Genomic DNA, 18,939 nt, shown 5'->3' with positions numbered 1-18,939 from the left:
AGAGATGGCTTAGCGGTTAAGCGCTTGCCTGTGAAGCCTAAGGACCCCGGTTCGAGGCTTGGTTCCCCAGGTCCCACGTTAGCCAGATGCACAAGGGGGCGCACGCGTCTGGAGTTCGTTTGCAGAGGCTGGAAGCCCTGGCACGCCCATTCTCTCTCTCCCTCTACCTGTCTTTCTCTCTGTGTCTGTCGCTCTCAAATAAATAAATAAAAATAAAATTAAAAATAAAAGAAAGAAATGAAGGAAAGAGGAAGGGAGGGAGGGAGGAGGAGAGGGACAAAGAAAAGAAGGAAGGATAAGATGATAATCTGAAAATGTTAGTAAATAAAAAATGTTAAAAGCTGGGCGTGGTGGCGCACGCCTTTAACCCCAGCACTCGGGAGGCAGAGGTAGGAGGATCACCATGAGTTTGAGGCCACCCTGAGACTCCATAGTGAATTCCAGGTCAGCCTGGGCTAGTGAGACCTTACTGGAAAAATAAAAAAAAATAGTCAAAATAAAATGTTAGTAAATAAAACTATTTGTAAGTGTTCAAGGCCAGCTTGAGACTACATAGTGAATTCCAGGTCAGACTGTGTTAGAGCAAAACCCTCCCTCAAAAAAAAAAAAAAAAAAAAAAAACATGTTGAAAATAAAGGCTTTAGTAACAGAAGTTTTATTGATCCTGGGGATTTTTCAAATCCACCTTTGGGCTTGAGAGATGACTCAGCAGTTAAGTCACTTGCCTGCAAAGCCTAAGGACCAGGGTCGATTCCCCAGTACCCACATGAGCCAGATGCACAAGGTGGCGCATGAGGCTGGAGTTCGTTCGCGGTAGCTAGAGGTCCTGGCATGCCCGTTCTCTCTCAATCTGCCTCTGTCTCTCTTCTCTCTCTTAAATAAATAAATAGTCAATAAATGTTTCTAAAAACCCACCTTCAAGTTTACAGAGTCTTCGTAGCTGAAAATAGTTAAAACCTGGCATATTCAGATTTGTGATTAACTGCTAAGAGAATCCAGGAAAACAATGGCTGCCCTTTCTTCCGCTGGCTCCACCTGAGCAAGCCAGGCCCTCCGCTGTCCCGGGCACTTCAGTGAGCCGTTAGCATCATCTCGACTCGAGGAACCAGCAATGTCGGGCTCCCAGCCTGCCGTTCTTCCCGATGGGGCCGATGCCTGCCGGTTCCCCCTGCCCTGTGCCATCTCGTCCTCCACGGTCTCTCTGCAGCCTTCCTTGGAAGCTCCTCGAGTGGTCGCCAGCTCTCCCTGCTTGGCTTACAAAGTAGCTTCCTACGGGTCGAAAGCACCGGGCAGATGGAATCCGGCAGGACTGGATTGCTGGCCCATCACTTGAGAAACTCTGCTTGTTCGCTCTGAGCCTTGCCTCCGTCATCTGTAAAATAAGAGTCCTAAGGTGATTGTGCTTGAAATACTATAATGTGTAGGGCACTCTGTGAACTCAGTGCATTCATAGCTGGGGTTTTGTGTGTGTGTGTGTGTATGTATAGTGTGCGTGCATGTGTGTATGTGTGTCCACACAGGTATGAGCACATGTGCGTGTACGTACTGTAGAGGCCAGAGTCAATGTTAGCTGTCTTTTCCGATCACTCTTCTACCTTCTGTTTGAGGCAGAGTCTTCCGCTGAACTTGGGACTCATTGATTTGGCTAGACTAGTGCATCTCAGAGAAGATCCCGACCCAACCTCCCAGTGTTGAGATTACAGATGCGCGCCTCTATGGCCAGCTTTGTTTTTCTTCTTTTGCCATCTTTTTAAATTAGATATGGACATATTTTCTTGTAATTAACACTTGTTGGTACCATCCTTTCCCTCCTCCCTGCCCCTTTTCTGAAGAGGCCTTCCTCATTGGGGATTGCGGGTCATGCATTATGGGGTGGGGGGGAGAGGCAATGTCTCTGTGCAAAATGTCCCAACTTGTGGCTCTAACAATCTTTCTTGCCTCCTCTTCTGCAAAATTCCCTGAGCCATGCTGGGAGCTTTTTTTAAAAAAATATTTATTTATTTACTTGAGAGCGACAGACACAGAGAGAAAGACAGATAGAGGGAGAGAGAGAGAATGGGCGCGCCAGGGCTTCCAGCCGCTGCTAATGAACTCCAGACGCGTGCGCCCCCTTGTGCATCTGGCTAACATGGGACCTGGGGAACCGAGCCTCGAACCGGGGTCCTTAGGCTTCACAGGCAAGCACTTAACTGCTAAGCCATCTCTCCAGCCCTGCTGGGAGCATTTTAAGTCTACTGCAGTAATGGGCACTTAGGAACCTCTGGATCTCTGGTTTGGTAGGTGTTGAGTGTCCTCAGTGTCTATCTCCATCACCCTTGTGTTGATATCAGATTCACTAAGAAAGCGGCACTCTTGCCCATTTCCCTAATTTGCTCTTGCTCATTTCCTCTGTGGTTTCAGCTGGGGCTAGGGTGGAGCACGCTGGGTGGTTTATCTCCTCAGGTCCAGCTCCCATCTGAAAAAGAGAAGCACATTCACTAACAGAGAATGAAGTCAGCACCAATTAAATGGGATAACCATTATTAATTTAGAGAGAATTAAAATGGTGTAGACCCTCTTATAGTCTAAGGTTAGTGGGAGCTTGACAATGGAAAGCAGAATCATTATCTGGATATGATTCTGATTCGTTTCCCAGTTCCAGATATAGTTTCCCTTCCACTGAGCAGATCTGTTAGCCAGTCCAAGAGCAGCTGGTTACCCACAATGGCTGTGTGACACTATTGCACTTGCGTGAGCATCACATCATGTTGTTTGCTTCTGAGTTGCTTAGACTGTGAGTTGCTTGGACAGATATTGGCCACTTTCTCCTGGTAGCTCATGTAGTGCTTTCCAGCACTAGATGGGCTAATTGTCTGGGGTCTGGCTCTCCTCCGGATTCCAACCAGGTCTCTCCATGGTCCCTGCCGGCAGCATTTGGTGTCTTCAGCAGTAGGGTCTTACTGTTAACCTCTGGTGAGTAATCAAGTGCTATGACAGAAGTCTGTCTTGTTTGTTTTGGGAGATCTAGTAGGTCTCAATGATCAACAGCTCATTGTGGATGTAGACCACATCCTGGTCTAGGGAAGTACAGGCCAGCACCAAGGGAAAAGAAGAAAGGAAAATCTATGGCCAGCTTTTTTGTAGATACTAGGGATCTAATGGTAGATCTTCATGCTTGTGTGGCACGCACCTTACCCACTGAAACATCCCCCCAGCCCCTCCATGGCTGTTTTACACCTTCATTAACTCCTTTGCCCATGGAATAAAGTTGGAGCCTCTAGATTAAAATGTGACTCCTGGCCCTTCATGGCCATCCCCTTTGTCTGTCTCCCCACCCCAGCACCTCCTTGCCCCATGCTTCCGCACTAGCCGCTTCATCATGGCCTCCAAACCCCAGCTCATTTCTTACCTCTTCACTTCTTTACCCCACACCTTAGCTCAGGTAAGGATCTGTTAATTAAGACTCAGCTTGGGAAAAGAAGCCAGGACAAATGTATGTGTGCAGAAGCCCTGTTTTAAGTGCAAGAACATGCAAAACTCATTTATGATGATAAAAGCATTTAGCACACGACACCGTAAACGGCTCCTCGTTCCATGTTTTGTGCTCCATTAGTCGGTGTGAACTCCTGTAAGATCCCAGGGTCTGCAGAAAGGCTGCTTGTCCTTCACCTGTCTTTACCATGAATGGGGAGGTAGCAGTGGCTCCTACGCAGGGTTGTTGTGGTGATGAAATGAGCTGATACATGCAAAGGGCTCAGCACATAGTAGGTGTTCAATAACAGCCCTTTAACAGGGCAGAAAAATGTACTTCACACCCTCATATTTACAAAGAACATAGTTTCTATTTCTACTGCTAACCCAGTCCTCTCTTGAGCCCTTCTTCTCTCGTAAGCAGGATAGAAGAGGAAAACCAAATTTCACCCTAGTCTGATGACTCTATCCCAAACAACTTTCATCGGCTCTTTATATAATCATACATACATACCCTTAATAAATTATTTTCGTAGGACTTGATGGCAACAAAACCCATGCCACTAACTTTCTTTAGGTTCATTAAGAGCTTTCTGAGTACAGTACGTTAATTTAAAAGATAATGCAGTTTGAACTGTTTTTGATCCCAGAAAATAAGCCTAAAGGATTCTTCATGTCAAACATAATCATGTGGGCAAAGTTTTGATCTGAGTATGAGAAGCATGTTCAGCACACAGAGTTCACCCAGGCATGGGGCCCTCAGGCAGGTGACTCCACTGTGCCTCCTACAGTGGTGGACCCCAATATGCAGATTCATAATTCATGTCATCAATGACTCTGACCTTGCAGAGCTGTTTCCTCATAAGTCAAACATTCCATCATTGCCACAGATGGACAATAGTTAAAATCTAGGGTCTTAACTGGCAGCCATTTCTATACCTAACCATAGAAAGACACACTTGGCTGTGGCCTCTGGATGAGCGTCCCCAAAGTTAAATTCATCTTGTCTGGCTCCCTACTGCTGCCTGGGCTGTTTGCTGTTCTGACCACTAATTCACAGTGAAGTGCTCGAACTATATCTTTGGGCACAGAAAGGCCATCATCTGGTAAGAGTGGAGATTTGTGGTCATGACCGTGTGACATACCAGAAGCAGCCTCCATGGAGAATGTGAAAATCAGCTAAGCCTGGCGTCTCGTGTGCTGTGTGGAACTTGCCCTCTCTGGAAGTCTGAGGCTGGGACAAATAATTCTACCTTCTTGAGCTTCATCTTGGGCCTCCAAAAAAACAGACCACGAATTCTTACCTTGTTTAACTCACAGGAAGGAAGTAATAACACTTGGCAAATATTTGTGGCTTAACATACATTAAAATGTAAGTCAGCCGGGCGTGGTGACGCACGCCTTTAATCCCAGCACTCGGGAGGCAGAGGTAGGAGGATCGCCGTGAGTTCAAGGCCACCCTGAGACTACATAGTGAATTCCAGGTCAGTCTGGACCAGAGTGAGACCCTACCTCGAAAAACCAAAAAAAAAAAAAAAAAAAGTAAGTCATTCTGGGCTGAAGAGATGACTTAGTGGTTAAGGTGCTTGCCTCTGAAGCCTAAGGACCCAGGTTCAATTCCCCAGTAACCATGTAAACCAGAGTTACCAGGTGGCATATGCATCTAGAGATTTTTTTTTTTTTCTTTTCAGTGGCTAGAGGCCCTGATGTTCCCATATCCATTCTCTCTCTCAAATAAATAAATATTTTTTTAAAATAAAATGTCATCCTAAGCCGGGGCGTGGTGGCGCATGCCTTTAATCCCAGCACTCGGGAGGCAGAGGTAGGAGGATCGCCGAGAGTTTGAGGCCACCCTGAGAATACATAGTGAATTCCAGGTCAGCCTGAGCTAGAGTGAGGCCTCACGTTAGAAAACCAAAAAAAAAAAAAAAGATATCCTCAAAAAAGCAAGTATTGTATGATCCCACTTTATGAAGTTCTTAGAGTTGTAATGTTCACAGAAGCCAAAGTGGAATGGTGCCCGCCAGGAACTGGGAAGAAGAGAAGAGCAGTCACTGTTAGTGCATATAGTTTGTTTGGGGGAGAGAATAAGTTTCTGGTGCTGGATGGTACTGATGATTATTTTGCAAAAGTATGAATGTACTTAAAGCTACTAAAGTGTTACACTTAAAACTGATGAAGGGCCAGGTATGGTGGCGCACGCCTTTAACCCCAGCACTCAGGAGGCAGAGGTAGGAGGATTGCCATGAGTTCAAGTCCACCCTGAGACTACATTGTGAATTCCAGGTCAGCCTGGGCTAGAGTGAGACCCTACCTCGAACCCTCCCCCCCCCCCGCAAAAAAAAACAACTGGTGAAAGGTGAGGGAAATGGCTCAGCAATTATAGTCATTTGCTTACAAGCCAACCAGCCTGAGTTCGGCTCCCCAGCATCCATGTAAAAGTGCACAAAGCGGCATGCACGTCTGTGACCACAACATGCCTATGGCAAAGGAAGCTTGAGCCAGTGGGGGGGAGGGGGATGCAGGAGGAACTCATGGGCTACCTAGATCGGCACACACACACACACACACACACACACATAGCAGTAAAAAGCAACAAAAGGCTTGGAGAGATTGCTTAGTGGTTAACACACCTGCCTGTGAAGCCCAAGGACCCAGGTTCAAATCCCCAATACCCACAGAAGCCAGGTGCATACGGGGGCACACGCATCTGGAGTTTGTTTGCCCATTTTATCTCTCTCTCTCTCTCTCTCTATCTTTCTCAAGTAAAAGAAAAATAAAATATTTTTGTTTTATTTATTTATTTGAGAGCAACAGACAGAAAGAGGCAGAGAGACAGAGAGAGAGAGAATGGACACACCAGGGCCTCCAGCCACTGCAAACAAACTCCAGACGCATGTGCCACTTTGTGCATCTGGCTATGTGGGTCCTGGGGAACCACGAACCTTGACGCGGGGCCCTTAGACTTCTCAGGCAAGCACTTAACAGCTCAGCCATCTCTCCAGCCCCAAAATATTTTGTTTTAAAACAACAAAAAATAAGGCAGTCTGCATCAAGCAACCAAGAAGGATAAGAGAAATACCACAAGGTTGTCCTCAGACTTCCACACATGTACACACACGTGTGGGTGTACATATACACACACACACACACACACACATATATATAATACATACAAACATATACATACATACATACATACATACATATACATACATGCATGCATGCCTACACAGGCACACAATAATAAAATATGGGTAAAATGGTAAGCATTAGACTGTGTATATTTGACTACAACGTAAGGAATGTAAGATATCACCAGTTAACTGGGGCTAGCCCACGTCCCCTGCCCGCCGCCCCCTCCCTGCTGCTGGTCTGGGAAATGAAGGCCAGCCTTGTGTTGGTTCACCGCCTGGCTCCCCTATCTCTAAGTGCGCTGCCTGCGCCACGGGTGAGGCCTTGACACCGGTTTTTTGGAGCCCCGGCCTGGCCTGGGCTTGGTGCCAGGCATAGGAAGTCCAAAGAAAAACAGTTGAGAAAGTCTGGTGAGAGGGGCCGACCAATCAAGAGGGTATTTCCACACAGAGTGGGAAGGGCTGTGGTGGGGTGGTTGGGGTGCTGTATAGGAGGGCGGGAAGGCTTCCTGGGGTCCCCCCACAGAGGGTGTTGGGCTTCATTAACCAGGCAGGTCTGCCTTCCCTACCGCTGCCTAGGCTCCTTCAGCTGGAGCGCACTCTTTCTCTGCCTTCCCCGAAAAGCCTCCTCGTCCTTAAAGTGCCAGCCCATTTGCCGCCTCCCTTCTGGAAACACTGCTCCAACCGAGCCAAAATTAATCTCCCATCCTCCCCAGCTCCCACAACCACCTCTTACATCTCCATTTAGCACATATTTCATCCTGTCAGGTAATACAGCCCTTTATAGTTCTGGCCCTCCTGCCAGATATATTTTGGGATTTCTTTCTTTCTTTTTTATATTTCCAAGTAAGACATACTGAGTGGAACCAGCCATGGCAGAAAAGAATCATTTATCAGATTGCACGGTGCCTTCCTTCCTCCCACTCGCCCTAGGTTGCTCCTGGCCTCCAGCTCCACGTCTCTCCTCTCTCTGCTTCCTCAGCCACGCCTTGCTTACCGTGGCTTAAACCAAATCAGCCGGTGAGGACAGGTTCATTTTGGCCCATAGTTTCAGGGGCTTTGGTCCATGGCTCTTGGCTTCTTCTGTTTGGGAGTCTAACGTGAGGCAGCACATTAGGAAGGAAGCATGTGGGAATGCAGAGCTGCTCACCCCGTGGCAAGGGAGCAAAGAGAGAGGGCAAGAGAGGAGGGGCTGGGGGGGGGGTCCCATGATCTCCTTCAAGGGGGGGATACCTGCAAGACCTAACTTCCTTCTCCTAGGCCCCCACCACCTTCTAAAAGTGCCACAGGCCAGAGGTCAACACTTCACCACATAAAATTGGGGAGGCTGCTGGGGATCTAAACTATGACCTGAGGACAGATGCTGCTCTGTCACTCCCAGGGGTGGCCCCTCTCTGCCTTTCAGGAGCTCAAGACCAGGATGACTGCTGTCTTTCTTGAGGTCCTGATTACCACCCAGTCAGGCAGCTATAGCCAAGGGAAGAAGATCCCACGTGGGCACAAGGGAAGCTCTGCCCATGTGGCCTGGGAAAGAGCTCTGCGCATGAAAGACCACTCAGTCCTTACAGCTGTCACCCGCAGCCTTCCTTCCTTGCTACCCCTTACCTGCATGTGTTGCTTGTTCACAGCCGGGGTCCTGGGCTCCCTTGATTCTGGCCCCATGTAGTGGCAGAACGTCGTGGTGGCGGGAGTGTGTGGCACCACTTACCGCTCTGCACACATGAGCCTAAGGAAGACAGTTCCTATTCAGACCACGACCCAAGCTCCTCTTCGGTTCTCTGCCTGCCTCTCCAGCTGCTCCTTTTCTCCTCTGCAGACGCTTCTTCTTGTGCGCACCCAGTCTTGGTTTTGGTGTTTTCTGTGATTTCACGTAAACATCTCTGTGTTTTGTGCATGTTCACTAGAGGAACACAAGAAGTCCTGTGTCTTCCGTTGCTATTTGCATTTAAATGCGAGTTCCAGCTCAGAGCCAAGTGTCTGGCCCATGCGTCCCCTTGTCTTGTGACCCGCCAGCGAGAGGGCATGCAAGACTGCACATGTCATGCGTCCCTCAGCCCTCCCCGGTCCCTCATTTTCCTGACCCTCCTGCGTTTGCTGTTTCTGTGGATAGCATCGCCAACCACCTGTCACATCTGGGAGTCACTTTCACTCTTTGCTCTTCACCTACTCCATCTAATTTGTCACCAGAGCCTTTCCTGTAGCCCCTTAAAGACATCTCACCTCTGCTCCTGCCATGGCCTTACCTCAGTCTGGAAGCATTTCTTACGATGTGGCACTGGCCTTGAGTCCCCTGACAGTGACCTGTGACCTCTCCACACAAAAGATCTGATCATGGCTCGTCCTTGCTTCTAGAATAGAAGTCCCAGTCTGATGTGTGGGCTACACAATACTCCATGACCCACTGCCCTCCGTGCAACTTCATCTCTTACCTTCACAAACCACTTACAGTTTCTAAATGCATCTTGCTCCCCCCAAACTCTTTTTCCTGACCTCTTCTCTAAATAGTAGTAATTAGTATGGTTTTGCTATTTGCCAGTGAAGGCTTGGCAGAAAAGTCAACGATATAAAGTGCTCCTCAAATTGCAAAAGGGGAAAGATGGCTTGCTTTAAGGGAAGTGTATTTGTCTCTTTGGTATCTCTTTAAAAAGCTGTGAGACTAAGCCGGGCGTGGTGGCGCATGCCTTTAATCCCAGCACTCGGGAGGCAGAGGTAGGAGGATCGCCGTGAGTTGGAGGCCACTCTGAGACTCCATAGTGAATTCTAGGTCAGCCTGGGCTAGAGTGAGACCCTACCTGAAAAACAAAACAAAACAAAACAAAAAAAGCTGTGAGCCTAAGAATAATAATAACCCCACACCAGATATACCAGCAATACATAAACTTTCTTCTACCAGGAACCAAAAAAGAGCCGAATGTGTTGATAATATAAGTGAACATGCCTTAAAGTCGACCATGCAGGTCAGACCTGTGTTCCATGCAGAAGGCTCGTGCTTCCCAGGCGAGGCAGGGGGAGCTGGGCTGCCTGTCCAGAGGACACAGCCCTGCGCAGAGCAGCTTCCCCATCTTCTGCTGGCTTTGTCCAGGTGCCTGAAATGGGGCTTGATCTAGGGCTGGGAAAGAACATATGGGTGCCACATGGGGACAAATACAGAATTCACGGTGAAAAAGACAACTGGAGGGCTGAAGAGATGACTTAGTGGTTAAGGCACTCGCCTGCAAAGCCAAAAGACCCAGGTTTGATTCCCCAGGACCCAGGTAAGCCAGATACACAAGGTGGTGCATATGTGTAGAGCTCATTTTTTCAGTGGCTGGAAGCCCTGGCATGCCCATTCTCTCTGTCTGTCTGTCTGTCTCTCCCTCCCTCTTTCTCTCAAATAAGCAAATTTATATGTGTGTGTGTGTGTGTGTGTGTGTGTGTGTGTGTGTGTGTGTATAAAAGAACATTGGGAGCATATGTTGAGAAAGCATCTGGCAGTCTCTATTGCTGTCCTGGCCCCATGATGATTGTATTCCATGATGCCCCACAACAGACTAGTTGCTTCCTCATACCTGCACAAATCACTATTTGTCTCTGGGTACAGTTGCCTAAGGTTTAACTTTTTAAAAAATATAATGTAATCTTCTTGAAATTATTTTATTATTTTTAAATATGTATATACATATATTTTTTTTACATAGGTTATAACCTTGTATCTCCTTACCCTGGATCCCTATTTCCTTGGGGCCCCTCCTCAGTAAGGTGCCCACTGTGGGATAATTAGGACTTCTCAGTTTCTGGGAGCTGGGCTATACCTCAAGATATTTCTATACACCCTGTGGCTCTTAAAATCTTCCCACCCCCTCTTCCACAGCAATCCCTGAGCCTTGGGCGTGTTAGATTGTTTTTAGTGTTGAGTTCACTGTAGCCACTGTATTTCTGTTAAGGTGTGTTTCCGTTCACCTCTGTGTTTGTTGCTATTTCCCTGGAGGCAGTTGTCAGGCTAGCATTGGGAACAATGCTTGTGTTGCCTCTTCCTCTGCAGAGCCTCCTGGTCCCTGGTATATGTAGTGGAGGTGGCACATCTCATGGTGAGGCAGCTGGCCAACATTTTCTTATTGAATTGGTGGATCTTGGATCTCCCCAGTATTCTCCGCCATCTGTAAAATGAAGCAGATTCTCCAGCCAAGGGGGAGGGCAGCTCTGGTTAAGGAAGGTACACTTGTAATTTTGAGAGACATTTCGGTGAGGATACCTGCTCAACTTGTCCAGAGAACAAAGGGGGTTTCTCTCTGGGAGTTGTGAGTCTCCTGCCTGTGGGGCACTGGCTTGGTTTCCAGCACCATTGTGAGCTCTCTCCCACTGAACCTACCTCTTATCCAGTTGGAGGGCACTTGGTTACCCACATGGGCGGTGTGCCACTATTGCACGTGACATTTTGCTTCTTTTCCTTCTGAGGGGTTGTGTGCATAAGTTGCAGGGGGTCTCCTGCTTATTTAGGCAGTTGGCGGCCATCGTCACATAGTAGCTCCCATAGCACTCTCCAGTGCAGCGAAGGTTTGTCGGGAGAGACGTGGCTTCCCTCTTGGTTCCCACATGGTCTCCTGGTATCCGAAGATGGCATCCTGTGGTGTCTTCAGCAATAGGGTCTTAACATTTTAGCTCTGTTGGGTAACCAAATGCTTGACAAAGATCTACATTGTTTGAGGACCTCATGGATCTCTCTGTAGGAGGTAACCCAGTTCCAGTCCTGGGATTCCCAAGCCAAAGCCTGTGGTTTTAGGATTAAGATTTCTCCACTTTCTACTTAGGATACTGGTCAGGTCCATCCACCTTCTCTTACTGGGGCTAGTGTCTTGTGTCGCAGAGGGTGGTTCCTGGTGTACTTACCACCTTAGTCTTTACTTATGTGTAGTTCCCCTCCCCCCCAATATTTTCCCTCTCTATTAGTTTGTTTGTTATTTCCTCCTCTCCTCCCTCCCTGTTTTCACTTATTCCTGGTCCCATTCTAGTTATAGACCCATGTTTCTAATGCTTACTGCTTTTTGCCCTCCTCTTCTGAAGAAGTACAACCACATATCTTGTACACCATATTAGGAATGTTTGGTTGCAAATAATAGAAAAGAAAATCAGAGTAAGTGCGGGTGTATTTGTCTAACATGATATCAAGTCTAGAGGTAAGCCATCTCAGCTCATCAGAGCCACTCAACATGATGGCATTTGTTGCCATGGTGATACCAGATGGCCAGTTCCAGTCTTCAGGTCTACATTAAAAGGGAGAAGAAGGGAATGGATCTTCTATTAAAAAATTAGAAACAGGTGCCAGGGGAGATGGCTCAGTGGGTGACAGCCCTTGCTGTACAAGCTTGAGGACCTAAATTTGACCCTGATCACCCACATCAAAAGCCTGCCAGACCTTGTATGCCGGGAACCCCAGTGCTAAAAGGGTTTGGAGACAGGTGGATCTCTGGGGATTGCTGGCCAGCCAGTCTAGCCACCCCCCAAAAAAGGAGACCTCCAGATTCAATGAGAGATTCAGCATCACAGAAATGTCAGAGGGCTGGTTGTGGTGGAGCATGCAGGTAGGAAATTGCTGAAGAGGCGGAGGCAGGAGGATCAGGAGTTCGAGGCCAGCCTGGGCTACACATTTAGGTGGTTTCTGTGGTGGAGGTAGAGCGAGAGGCTCGGTGAGGTGAATGCCTCCCTCCAGGTTCCTGGCAGCCCTCCCGTGAGCACCCCGCGGCGGGAAGCACCTCCCACTGGACATCAATGCAGGCCTGAAAAAGCAACTTCTTCCTCCCAAGCCATGGCATATCAGTTATACAGAAATGCCACACTGAGAAACAGTCTTCTCGAGAGCCTAGCTGAGCTCACACAGTCTCAGCAGGTCACCCTCAACTTGCCCTTCAAATTCTGCTTCAGTTTCATGAGGCTGTGGACTCAGCACTGGCCCAGAGGGTCAGGAACAGCAATTTCAGGGACTCTGTAAATACATACAGATTCTGTGATAATGTACAGACTTTTGTACTGAATGATGTTGAATCAGAGAAGTGACGGAACTTATTAAGGTGGACAAAATGAAAATTGTAGCCTGTGATGGTAAAAATATGGGCTGCAATGCCACAGAATGAATGGGAAGATGGCTTTTCACTGCATCTTCTGTTGTCTTTGGAAGAGAAGCACAGGAGAGTCGTTCATTTATTCTCACCACGCCGCTGTACCACAGAGAACTGCATAGGCCTGCAGCTCTGCGCTCTGACATTACCTTTATTATACCTTTACTATACACACAGCATGAGCAAAATAGCTTTTTAAAAATATTTGTATTTATTTGAGACAGAGAGAGAGAGAGAAAGAGAGAGAGAGAATAACATGCCAGGGCCTCTAGCCACTGTAAATGAACTCTAGATGCATGTGCCACCTTGTGCATATGGCTTACATGGGTCCTGGGGAATTGAACCTGGGTCCTTTTACTTTGCATGCAAGTGCCTTAACTGCTAAGCCATCCCTTCAGCTCCCAAATTAGCTTTTTTTTTGTTTAGTGAAAATCAAAAGCGATTTCTTTCCTAAAAATATTCTTTAATAAACCCTTTGGAAACACAAAATTAAAAAAAAAGAAGAGAAATAAGTCAGAGGGGTGTTATAGGATGCCCAGTATCCTTTTCTGGCCTCTACACATGAACATATGGTTGGAGAGGGAATCTGCATACACATGTATGACATATGCACATGCACACCCTTCCAGCAATGAGATCTTATAACAATCAAACTTTTTTTGTTTGTTTGAGGTAGGGTCTCACTCTAGGCCAGGCTGACCTGGAATTCACTATGTAGTCTCAGGATGGTCTCGAACTCACAGTGATCCTCCTACCTCTGCCTCCCAAGTGCTGGGATTAAAGGTGCACACCACCATGCCCAGCACAATCAAACTTTGTTTTTTTAAAAAAAGAAATTAGGGGGCTGGAGAGATGGCTTAGCGGTTAAGCGCTTGCCTGTGAAGCCTAAGGACCCCGGTTCGAGGCTCGGTTCCCCAGGTCCCACGTTAGCCAGATGCACAAGGGGGCGCATGCGTCTGGAGTTCGTTTGCAGAGGCTGGAAGCCCTGGCGCGCCCATTCTCTCTCTCTCCCTCTATCTGTCTTTCTCTCTGTGTCTGTCACTCTCAAATAAATAAATAAAAAATTTAAAAAAAAAAAGAAATTAGGAACAGGCTTTCAATTAGGCTATTATTATTGTCTTATTTTTTTTCCTCTAGGACTATCACCTATGGTCATGGATGAACCCAAGGGAGGCTGCCACACACCACCTGACAAAGGCAACACAATAAAGAAAGGGTTTGTTTTGGCTCACAGTTTGAGGGGTTCAGGCCATCATGGTGGGGAAAGCACAGCAATAGAGAGATGAGTCAGCTGGTCGCATTGCAAGTACAGTCAGGAAGCAGAAAGTGATGCATGTTTGTGTGTAGCCTGCTTGCTCCTTATTTTTTTTTTAAATTTTGCTTATTTATATTTATTTATTTGAGAGCAACAGACAGAGGGAGAAAGAGGCAGAGAGAGAATGGGTACACCAGGGCCTCCAGCCACTGCAAACCAACTCCAGACACATGCGCCCCCTTGTGTTTCTGGCTAACGTGGGTCCTGGGGAATCGAGCCTTGAACTGGGGTCCTTAGGCTTCACAGGCAAGCGCTTAACCACTAAGCCATCTCTCCAGCCCATTGCTTGATCCTTTTAAATCAGTCTGGGACCCCAGCCCATGGAATGGTATTGCCCACATTTAGGGAAAGTCTTCTTACCTTAATTAACTTGATCTAGACAATCCATCAAAGTCATGCCCAGAGATTTGTTTTCATGGTGAGTCTAAGTCTGATAAATTAAGAACGAAATTGGGGAGATGTGGGTGAGGCAAGGAAGGTGAGTGAACCTACGGCGGCCATGTCGCTATCCGATGCATCTGTGGAGCAGTCTTCTTACTTACTGCTCGTGTCCCTGTAACGCTGCTCTTTGCTGTTGAAATGCAGTGCCGTCTCCTAATCTTCTACAAAGTGCTTTCTGCAGAATGCATCTCTAATTGGATAACCTTGGATTTAAGTGGGTGAAAGATACCGGCTGGGTACTGTTCTGAAAACTACCCTTTCGTATTAGTTTTTCCACTACTGAGCAATTTAATTAGATATCCGTAATATGTATGCAAATCACGTTCATCTGTTAATAATAACAGCAAACCTGGACGTCCCCTGCTTGACATATAAGTGTAAGGATGACTCAATGTGCACGGGGAGACTTTATTCACATCTTTAGTGCTTATATCAGTAATTCCTCACAATAGTTCAGTGTCATGATATGAATTTATTGGAGCTAAACTCAACGAGCTAATGTATGATTAATTTTTCCCACTTCTGTTCCAATTACTAATTGATTTAAGCCCAGTGCTCTGTCTTCTCTCTGCTGCCCTTCTGTGGCCACGATCATCACCCTCACTGGTTATCTTACTTTGCTCTGCAGCGGTGTGACTGGAAGGATGTGAACCGTGTCTTTTCTTGTTTACCATCTGCTTAGTAGAGTGCCTGGGCCCTGCTAGCTACACAGCACTGGTTGAATTAGAATCACTCAGTGACTCCTGACAACATTCCGTTACATGTCAACAGCAGAGCAGTCCTGACTGGCCACTGTTCCCATCATGGGCTAGCCAATGTTTACGTGAAGGGAAAAATTAGAAAACTGAGGCTAGCCACACCGTAATTGGACATTTAGTCTCTATAGGATTGTTCCTTTTTTTATTTTCTTGAAGCCATATTCACGTTTTTATAGTTTGGGTACTCTGAAATATAATGAATATATTTCCAGATCCCAAGTTCCAGGGGATTATTAGGGTCCTAATTTGGGTTGGAAGCCTGCCCCTCCCCTAGCTACCTGGGGCCACATCATAACGCCCTATTTGTAAACATTAAGTCTCGGTAGAAGTGATGCCCAGCAATGGGAGGTTGAGATAGATAGTACTGTAGGCCTCCCCAAAGGCAGCTGTACTTTTTAGCTTCACCAAGCTCAGCTCTTTCCAGGTCACGTGTGTGTGCCCAGCTTTCAGTCACTTGGTAATCACCGAACACTAGTTGTGGATCCTGTGACCAATTTTGAGTTTTGCCTCCTATGCTATGTCTCAGTTCCTTTATCTGAAAACAATAGTTATATACTTTTGGGACTTTTTTGAGTGTTGAAATCTCATGCAGATTACATATTATAGATGCTATGTATTAATGGGCCATGTCTAGAAGGTGTACTATATTCTGTGTAACGTATGTATAAACTTGGAACAGTGCCTGGAACGTCAGGATTTATGAAAATGTCAGCTGTTACACATCTATGGTTTCTTTTCCACAATTGTAAAATCTGAGAGTTCTTGAAAACCAAAGTTTCTTCTTAACTTTGCAGACATTCTGACCTGATCTGAAGGGATGTGAGATGATTTCAAAGCCGTATTTAGTCACCTGGTGCGAATATTCACACATTTTGCTGAAGAAATGTCACTGTGGCAGGTTTCAGGCTGTGGTGCCAGCCCCTCTGGTAATATTACATAATATTACCATTTTCAAATGAAAACATTCTGAGATATGTCGGAGCCTAAGGTTTCCCGTGAGAGTTTGAGGCCTTGATTTTCTGTGTCCAGCATCCTCCACACCCATAGCACCATCCTCCAACACCATGCCTGGCTCAATGCCTTGAAGCATTCTCCAAGCACTGAGCAGATTAATGTCAGCCCACTATGCCTGGGTCAGAGACCTCCTAGGTCTAGTGGAGAGGTCAGGATAGCCTTTTACTTAGAGAAGGTTACAGAAGGGCCATTGCAGAGAGGAAGGCATCGCAGGGTGGTGCCTGAGGTTGCAGAATCCAGTGTCTCCTTGTGTCTGGCCAGCACAAGGGACTAAGGATTTGGCAGTGAGTGAACCAAGCCTTGCGGTTTAATCAAGTAGAATTTTGCACATCTGTGGAGGGCAGAGTAACCCCTCAATGAGACATTACAGCGGGATGAGGACTTTTGGGGTGCTGTGGGAAGCTGTCAGAAGGAGCTAGCATTGTCTTTGGAATCAGAGAAGACCTCCCTGAACAAGCTATACCTCCAACCAGACCTGAGCAGGAATGAATAAGAGGGAACCAGGTAAGAAGCTGACAACCTGTGAATAGATAAAAGGAAACTATGCATCAAGGGTCAGAAGGCTGGAGAAGGCATTCTGGCCCCCTTTTAAATTTTTTTGTTGTTGTTTATTTATTTGAGAGCAACAGACAGAGAGAGAAAGAGGGGAAGAGAGAGAGAGAGAGAGAGAGAGAGAGAGAGAGAATAGGCGCACTCGGGAGGCAGAGGTAGGAGGATCATCATGAGTTCGAGGCCACCCTGAGATTACATAGGGAATTTCAGGTCAGCCTGGGCTAGAGTGAGACCCTACCTTGGGGGAAAAAATGGGCAGGAGAAAACTCAGGAAAACCTGAGGTTTGTGTTTTACATCTTGTAAAAGAAGCTTTTAGAGCCTTGGGGATGCAGATTCACCCCTTGGGAGATCCCTTTGCTCTTAGTTCTTTTTTTCTGTCACATTTTGAGCTCTCTCCCTCTCCTGCATGCTTCTGGGGAGGTGGGAAGATAAAAGCTACATGACTTCTGTTCATCGCCCTGAGGCCCCAGTGGGGTGTAGTTTATGGAAGCTTAGACGTAAGGAGCAGATCGCTCCCTCATGCTGAGAAGCAGCTAGAACTCCTCAGAGCTGCTGTCCGGGCTCTACGGTCTTCACTTTGCTGCCCCTGCAGGTGGGGCAGCTGTAGGTGAGGGCAACTGAGCTCCTCCTGCGGTGGCTGCTTGGAGAACACCCCCAGGGCAGCTCTTCCCTAGGTGAATTTGTGGCAGCCAGGGTGTGGCGGACCCACATAAACACACAACCCGTATACATATGCATGCACATAGAGATACGTAGCATGCAAACACACAATGTTACAATGCCAATTGATCAGTTTACTGTCAAATAGTTGTATTTTTACTCCAAAGAGAAGTTATAATTTAAGAGCCTGTTTGCTTGGAATTTGCCCCTTGATCTTTAAAATTTTATTATTATTATTATTTTAGAGAGAGCTACATAGAGACAGATTGAGAATTGGCATGCCAGGGCCTCAGCCAGTGCAATCAAACTCCAGATGCTTGCACCACCTAATGGGCATGTGCAACCTTGCACTTGCCTCACCTTTGTACATCCGGCTTACGTGGGATCTGGAGGGTCAAACATGGGTCTTTAGGCTTCACGGGAAAGTGCCTTAACCACTAAGCCATCTCTCTAGCCCCCCTTGAACTTTTTTCTTTTCTTTCTTTATTTTTTTTAATTTTAAAATTATTATTAGTTAGGTACACAGTGTGTATACAGCCATGTTGGTACTATTGTTATCCTCCTCCCTGACCTCCCCCCTCTACAGGGACCCTCCTCGTTGGGCAATGTGGGTCATGCATTGTGGGGCTAGGCATCAATGATGGGTAAGAGGCATAAGGACCCAACATGTGGCTCTAGCAATCTTTCCGTCCCCTCTTCCTCAAATTTCCCTGAGCCATGTTGGGTTCATTTTAGGTCTTCTTCAGTGGTGAGGTCTTGGGAGCCTCTGTGTCTCTGGTTCTCTGGTTTTGTAGGAGTTGAGTGTTCTCTGTGTCTATCTCCTTCCCCCTTGCGCTGGTACCAGGTTCACCAAGAAAGTTCTTGCTCATTTCCCCAAGTACTCTATGGTTTCAGCTGGGGTCCTGGTGAGGTGCGATGGGCTGATTCTCTCCTCAGGATCTGCGTCCATCTTTCCATCCCCGGGAGGTGAAGTGTGGTTAGGTGGACACCATCTTGACCAGAAGTCCCCCCCTTGAACATTAGAGCCTAGCCTGGCTTGAAGTGACCACTGGATGCCCTGTAAGTATAGAGGTCTGGCCATCCACCTGTATTTCACAGGAGACATGCGAGCATTCTCCCGACTTTCTCCTCTACATCCTGTCTTGGCCTATTCCTAAGGCTTGATACTTCTGTTTCTGGAATGACAGCTCTTAGTGACCCTGACCCTTGTGACGGTGGTACCAAACAATAATATGAGTGGTAACTGAGTTTTTTTTTGTTTGTTTTTGTTTTTTCGAGGTAGGGTCTTACTCCAGCCCAGGCTGACCTGGAATTCACTATGGAGTCTCAGGGTGGCCTCGAACTCATGGCAGTTGTCCTACTTCTGCCTCCCGAGTGCTGGGATTAAAGGCGTGCGCCACCATGCCCAGCTAGAGTTTTAATTTGCTTTAAAATCCTAATGTAGAGTGTTTTCCCCAGGAGCTGCATGTGAGACGCTCTCGCTTGCCACACTATACAAAACCTGCCAATATCCCTTTGAAGA

The 18,939-nt window shown here is 47.0% G+C and overlaps 1 protein-coding gene and 1 pseudogene across 4 annotated transcripts in view; both read left to right on the top strand.

Moving 5' to 3' along the window:
- Positions 1–18,939, top strand: part of Tmcc3 (transmembrane and coiled-coil domain family 3) — a 347,661-nt gene that overhangs the window by 155,950 nt on the left and 172,772 nt on the right. Inside the window, exon 1 of one of the 4 annotated variants that reach the window (XM_045151747.1) lies at positions 13,873–13,892. The exons of the other annotated variants lie outside the window; for them this stretch is intronic. The gene's annotated coding sequence lies outside the window, so the exon portion shown is untranslated. Of the gene's footprint in view, positions 1–13,872; positions 13,893–18,939 lie in introns of those variants that run through there. 4 annotated transcript variants of the gene reach the window in all.
- Positions 12,367–12,691, top strand: LOC101611722 (annotated as a pseudogene).

This window comes from Jaculus jaculus, chromosome 6 (assembly GCF_020740685.1).
Source record: "Jaculus jaculus isolate mJacJac1 chromosome 6, mJacJac1.mat.Y.cur, whole genome shotgun sequence".
NCBI classification, from domain to species: Eukaryota; Metazoa; Chordata; class Mammalia; order Rodentia; family Dipodidae; genus Jaculus; species Jaculus jaculus.
The sequence above is the reverse complement of the archived record's forward strand: the minus strand, read 5'-3'. Positions and strand labels throughout refer to the sequence as shown.